We start from the raw sequence: 7,335 nt of genomic DNA, 5'->3' as shown, positions 1-7,335 counted from the left end.
GCATGTGTAAGAAGTACCATGTTCATTTGGGTCAGAGGTTCCATTGTATTTAGGTATATCGGGCATGCAAAACTTTTTTGGGATGGGCTTCCGAGCCGTTCTCGGAGGGAACGGCCTTTGTACGAATTTCTTGGCATCCAATCCCTTCGAGATCGGGGGTGCCCCTGGTATTTGATCAACATGGGAGTTATAAGTCTCCACCTTCTTGTCATTGTCCTCGATCTTCTTTTCCCCGGACTCTATCCTCTTGTTGATCTCTTCGAGCATTCTCATAATAATGGGGTTAGTCCCCGAGCCATTTTCGTTTGACCTCGCAGGCGTCGGTCTAGCGCATCGAGTGTTTTCCGATTTAGCTATACTCGAAGTCTTATTTTGACTTTGAAGTTGAGCAATGATGATCTGTTGAGCTTGCAGCATCTCGAATATCACTTGGAGGCTAATTCCCCCTTTACCCACTCCTTGTGTTCCTTGGCCACTAGGTCGGGCTTCCCTGCGTACACTCCCTCCGAGGCCCGTGCCTAAATCCGCGTTTAGAGCAATATGTGAACTAACATCAACTGGTTCAATGTTTGGCACTTCCCAAGGGTTTATCGGTGGTACACCGACCCCTATATTGTTGTTTTCACCAAGACCTTTGTTGTCATGAACAGGTGCACTTTGTGAGCTAGACATGTTTCTGCCTGAGAATCAAAAATTCTTGACAAGAAAAAGTGTAAGAATATCGTGTGTAATGAGAATTAGTAAAGAAACAATCACTATTATCTTTAGCCCCACGGTGGGCACCAAACTATTTACCTCGAAAATACGAGTAACAATTAAATTTGATTTGTGATTTTAAAGATATGTGATTTAGTTCAATACCAATTAATAATCAAGAAATATGAAGTAGAAGTGAAAGAGACAAGTGAATCGAACCAATGTTACTTGACAGTAGTGACCTCGAGATGGTGACCTCGAGACGGGCCAAGAGCAATAAAGTAAGAAAAGTAAAGCAAGAGCAGTAGATCTAAAGGACAATGCTGATGAACAGTAGGCAAAAAGTAGAGAGTATATTCTTTTGTCAGTGATTATATGATCTTCACAAATGAAGGAGCTCCCCTTTATATAATAGGGGAAGTCCTAAATAAGGTACATTTTTGTTTTTGGCAAGGAATCTAATTTGACAGTTGTCTAACCTCCTAGTACGAGTTCATACAAATCCGTTCCGGAATTTACGCCTTGATCTTTGCGCCATTGCGGGAATCTCGCTTTTTCTGTTACAAAACCACAACGGCATTATCTCGAGGCTGGTCACGCTCGACCTTGATATTCATCGGACACTATGATCTTCGAGCTTCGAACTCTGCCATCAGGCTCGGACCCAGTCTATTTTCGACTCGCTCTTAAAGTGATCCTCGAGCCCATGAAATCGGGTAGCCCCGATTTCTACCGTATACACATAGTAATCTGGAAAATGAAAAGGATGTTCTAACTAAGAAAATTGCTAGTGCAGAACATGAAAGAGGCGATCTGATGGTAGTAGTTGTTGACTTAAAAGAAACCATTGGAAATTTCAGTAAAGAAAAGAATGACTTAGTGGAGAAAGTTGATGTCTTGGAGCAAGAAAGAGATGACCTCTTAGTTGTGATTATATACTTGAGGGAAACAATAGAGGAACTCAAAGTAGAATGTAGGCCTGAATATTATGAGAACGGAAAAAAAGTTGCCAGCGAAGCACACATTAGGCTTGAAAACGAGTTAAATGCTGTAAAAACTAATTTATATGCTGAACTTGAGAAGAATAGACAACTTCAAGCAGAATTGGAAAGAGTAAAAAATGATCTTGAGAAGTCTCTTAAGTGGACCTCGTCCTCGGATGCTATTACTGCCATGTACGTTAATAATAGTGGAAACAGGCAGGGAATAGGTTTTCAAAGGGAAATAACTCCTTATAACCCTCATAGCAAGTATGTTACTGTACCTGATAATTGGCTATGTACCCACTGTGGGAACAATGGGCATTTCAAAGAAAATTGCCAAGCCAGGGTTTAGTCTCTTCAAAAAAACAAAGTTTTTGCTGAAAGAGTAACTGCTGAAAGAGGACCGAGTGCCACCCATAAAAAGCGCATGTTACCTGCATGGACTAGAAGAGCACTTATTCATCCTCTTGTTTATTACAAGGGACCCAAACTTGCTTGTGTTCCTAAATATAACTCTTGGTTTTCTTGTGCAGGGAATAGTGAAAGGAAGCAGTCAACAATGGTTCATGGACAGTGGATGCTCAAAGCACATGACTGGAATACCATGGACTTTCTTCACTAAAAGCCCTGCAAGGAGGGAGTATATACTTTGGCAATGGGAAAAAGGGGTACATTCTTGGAGTTGGAAAGATTGGGAAATCAGTCACTCACTCTACTGAGAATGTGTACTATGTCAATGGTCTCAAGTACAATCTCTTGAGTGTTTCTCAAATATGTGATAAAGGAAACAAGGTGGAATTCTTGTCAAAGATATGCACAGTTACAAATCTAGTGACTGGTGAAGTGGTACTTGTGGCCAAAAGATACAAAAATATCTACGTTGCTGATTTTGAGTCCCTACAAAGTGGTGATTGATAAGTTGGTATTTTACCAACTTATCTTGTCTTTAAGCCTATAGTTTGCTATGTTTGAGTGATAAAATCACGTGTTTAATGCCATTTACTTCTATATTACAGGTTCTATGTGATTTAGAAGTGATGTCGAAGAAACCAAGTGAAACGAGGCAAAAAGAAGCTAAAAAGAAGAAAATCTGGGCAATGCCCTCAGTTGTCGCAATTGCGACAGAATCCTGGGAATTGCGAAGCCAGCAGTCATGGTAATTGCGAGGAATTCGTGGGAATTGCGAAGGAAGACCATTTAGGCAGTCTTCGCAAGACTTCGCAAATGCGAAGTCAACCCAAGCAGTCAACCTTCGCAAATGCGAAGCATCTACCGCAAATGCAAAGTGGAGCAGTATAGGCATAGTTCGCAATTGCGAACTTATGTTCGCAAATACGAAAATCGAGCAGCAGACCTGGGCAATTCTGGAATTTCATATTTTTTGGCCCCAAACCATTTAATACTCGACTTAACTCATTTGTAAAATATCTTTGGCATATCTTTTGGCACATTTTCAGTCTTAGCACTAGAGAGAACAAGTTTTGGAAGCTAGGGTTTGCACACACACTTGGGTTTTGAAGCTCATCTGAAGGCTGCCAAAAGAATTCTGAGATATCTTAAGGGAACGCAGGACCTGGTTTTGTACTACCCTTCATGTGACAATTTTAATCTTATATGCTAATGCTGACTATGCAGGTTATCTTGTGGACAGGAAAAGCACATCTGGAATGGCTCACTTCCTAGGATCATGTCTTATTTCATGGGGAATAAGGAAGCAAATCAGTAGCTCTTTCAACAGCTGAAGCAGAATATGTTGCTGCAGCCTTCTGTTGTGCTCAGCTTCTATGGATCAAAAAGCAATCGGAAGATTTTGGAGTGTACATTGAATTTCTGCCTCTTCTGTGTGATAACACAAGCGCACTCAACATGGCCAAAAATCCAGTCCAACATAAAAGAACCAAGCACATTGATGTGAGACATCATTTTCTCAGAGACAATGTGGAGAAGGGGCGTATCTGTATGAAGTTTTGCAGCACAGAAGACCAAATTGCAGATATCTTCACGAAAGCACTAAGCAGAGAACACTTTGAGAGAAACAAGCTGGTACTGGGGCTAATAAAGCCTAATTGAGAACCTGATTCCTACTATATGGATATAAAGATCACATACAGGTAAAATTAGCTAAAGTATTTTCCAGCCAAGTCTAACTCACTTCTATACCATTATAGGTAGACACGCATGATGATTATGGAAACTGCTGAGGCAATGCATAAGCGGTAAAAGAGGGTTGAGAATTTTTTGAAAGACCGGTCAAGAACCTGGTTCTTATACCACAGGTTAGTAGTCTTGTGTTTTTCTCATACATATCTTAAAAGAAACAAAAAAAATTGATTGCCATGTCATCAACCTTTTCAGACCCTGCATGTCACGTCTTTTCGTTCAAATCCCTTCACTTCCCTCTGAAACGTTGCATCTTCCCAAAAGTCTACCGCCGTTTCAGAACCGGTTTCTCTCTCTCCCCTTTATAATTCCCTTCTTCCTCATTAAAACCCTCTCATCTCCAAACCTTGAACGATCATCTCTCTCTGTCTCTCTTCTCTCAGCCTCTCCAGAACCTTCAATCAAATCTCCTATCATGGTTGAAGATCAAACAATCCTCCCCACCATTGAAGAGAAAACCCCAGAGAAAACCCTCGACTCCTCCATACCTAGTGAAATACCTCTCACCATTCCCCCTTCCACCACTGTTGAAAGTGATACTCCTAAACCTGATTCTCCTTCACCCTCTATCACTCTCACCACTCCTTTAGACCACATTCTCCCTCTAAGTGTTGAGAACTCAGAAATCCCTAAAATCGATTGTTCCTCTCCTCTGTTGTCTGAGACTCTCAAAGAACAAAGCAACGATGACGAAAAAGGTGAGACTTCACAAGAAGAAAAGGTTTCTAAGGACAATGTTGATCAGTCTACTGGTAGTCCTGTCTTAGATACTGTTGCTCCCATGGAATCTCAAGAGAGAGAGGCCATAGAAAACATATTGGCCATCTCTGGTGAAGGATAATGACTGAGGAAACCTCTACTTTGCCTGAGACTCAGGGGGAAGTGACTCAGTCGTTAGTAGGAGAAGGAACAATGGTGCTCTTTGAAAAACTAGCACCAGAAGAGACTACTAGGACTCCTCTTGAAGGACCTGACTTCTTTCCTGAGGAAACAGGTCAGGAATCTTCTTCCCAGGTCAGTTTCAACCCTGCTCCTTCTCCTCACTTTGATGTTGAACCCTTGGAAATAGTGGCTCCTACTATGCGATCCAGTGACTGTTGATACCCAATTTTTCCCTATATATTTTTCGTACCCAAAATACTTCCAAAATAGCATATTTGTGCATATATAAGCACACCTATGAGTTTTGATATTTTTTGATGATTTTTAAACCAATTTATTGCCTATTTTTATATCATAAAATCCAATAATTATTCCCAAAGTTTGCCATTTTGGTGAACGATTTATTTTATTCTCATATTTACATCAAAACATAGCTAACATGATTTTTGCATATTTTTACAAATTCATTTGGTATTTTAAAAACTAAATTGCATATAATTGCAATACTAGCCTCTTTAAAGATTCAATTGTAACTATATTTATATAATTGACTCCAGTATTTTTAGTTTGATAATTATGTATCATTAATCATTTTATCACATTTGATTTATTTCCAGAAATTATGTTGCTATTTTTTATAAATTAAAACAAGGGAAAAGTGGCTATTTAAGAGTTAGCCCTTTGCATTTCAATTTTAGCCCGAAATTAACCTCAATCTTAAGCCTAAATCAGACCCAAAATTCCCTACCCAATTTCTTAATTAACCCGACCCACGGCCCGTTTATTTTTAGCCGCCCGGCTCCTTTTTGATCTAGGTCGTTGATCAAAATAATCAACGGCCACATTTCCTACTTACCATTTTAATTCCCAAACGCACCCTAACCCTATCCCCATTCTCCAAATCAACCGCCTCTGGTTCCTCTCATCTCTCTCGAACCCTCTCAACCTCTGAAACCCTAATATCCACCTACCTCCAGAATCCATGGCTAATCTAGCCATGGACAACCTCTACCCACCATATCCTGCTCTCACACGCTTGCTCATTGAAGATTCGAGGCTAGACCTCGAAGGTCTTCATCCAGACCCTAGCCGGTTCGAGTTTCTTTGGCCGTTTCCGGATTTGATCCGGCGTATCTCAGCCTCTCGAGCCTGGATTCGACCTTGCTAGCTCAGAAACATTCTCGAGACTTCCAAGCCTTCTCGTCCTTTTGGGTTCTCAGAAACCCTAGCCTAATCGAGGTTCCTTTTTCGCTTATTCGTCTAGATCTATGCTAGATCTACGCTGTGTGTGCCATTTTAGAGTTTTTCCCCAATTTTCCCTTTTCAAAACTGTTCGAATCCTATTTTTAGGGTTTTCTGAAAATGGTTTCTAAATGTTTCTGATTCTTTTACTCTTTTTATGTGTGTTCATGCTCGTTGTTTTATTCCTTGTTATGTTCACGCCTGCTCTTGTGTTTCTTACTGGATCTTCTACGGAGATTCTTTTACCTCTTTTGTTCACATGTTAGCCTAGGTTATTGACTCGCTTTTGCTTATGTGTTTAAGCTCATGCTTTGATTTTGTTTCTGAGTTCTGTTGATCATGCTCTTGCCTACCTTCGTCTTAAAACTCGTAATTTCCTCTTACTTCTGTTTGTGCATATCTGCCTATCTCTGTGGCTTTGAACGATTCCCTCACCTCCGACTCCATGTGAAACCCTAAGATTTGGGGGGTTTTCTTTTCTTTGAAGTGAACGACACTAGGGTTTCACTCTGAAACCCTAGGTTTACAGACTCATGACGAGTCTGTAATCGAACTTGTGAACTTATTTGCCTATGATTATGGAAAAAACTCTCATTGTTCTTCTTTGTTTTGAACTGCATGCTTATATATAAGCTTCCCTTTCAAAGTTTTATTTTCAAAATTCCTTTAATCAGGCTAAGAAATTCGTCACTAATTTCTCTTGATTGAACATCTTTTACCTTACTGATGTTTTCCTTAAATAATTGATCCTGTATCTTCTGTGATTTTGTACCAACTGTGAGCACGTGATTTTTGCCCTAAGTGAATTACTCCCAAAAATTCAAACAAAATTATTTTATTCATTTCTGCAATTTTGTGAATTTTTATGTTATTTTCTGTTAATTGATTGCATTTATTTATGCATTTTAATTTACATGAAAAATAAAAATTTTAATTACATTCGACATTTGCATTTAGGAATAATTATTGATTGAGTTGTTTTAGAGCAAATATGAAGAAAATGACAAAAATGGTCCATTTTTGCATTTTTAATTATTAATGGTTGAGTTTACTTTTAATAGGATTTAATCAATCTTGTAGGAATTAATTAGCTTAGTTTTGGCATTGAACTAGGTTTCATTTTTATTCTTTGCATTTTATAAAATCAGAAAGATACAAAATATATATACTAAAATGAAAACAAAAAAATAAATAAAAGAAAAGAGAAAACAATTTAAAACAAGGAAAATAATAATAAAAGAAAATAGATAACAAAGGTGGTCTCATCAGGCCACCCATTTTTGGGCTAAAATTGAGCCCAAATCTTCCAAATCCACTTGAATTTTACCCAGCCCAGACCCGTGAATTAACCCGGTCCAGCCCCCAGTGCCTG

Source organism: Nicotiana attenuata, chromosome 3 (assembly GCF_001879085.1).
Source record: "Nicotiana attenuata strain UT chromosome 3, NIATTr2, whole genome shotgun sequence".
Taxonomy (NCBI): Eukaryota; Viridiplantae; Streptophyta; class Magnoliopsida; order Solanales; family Solanaceae; genus Nicotiana; species Nicotiana attenuata.
Note: the sequence above shows the minus strand (reverse complement) of the source record.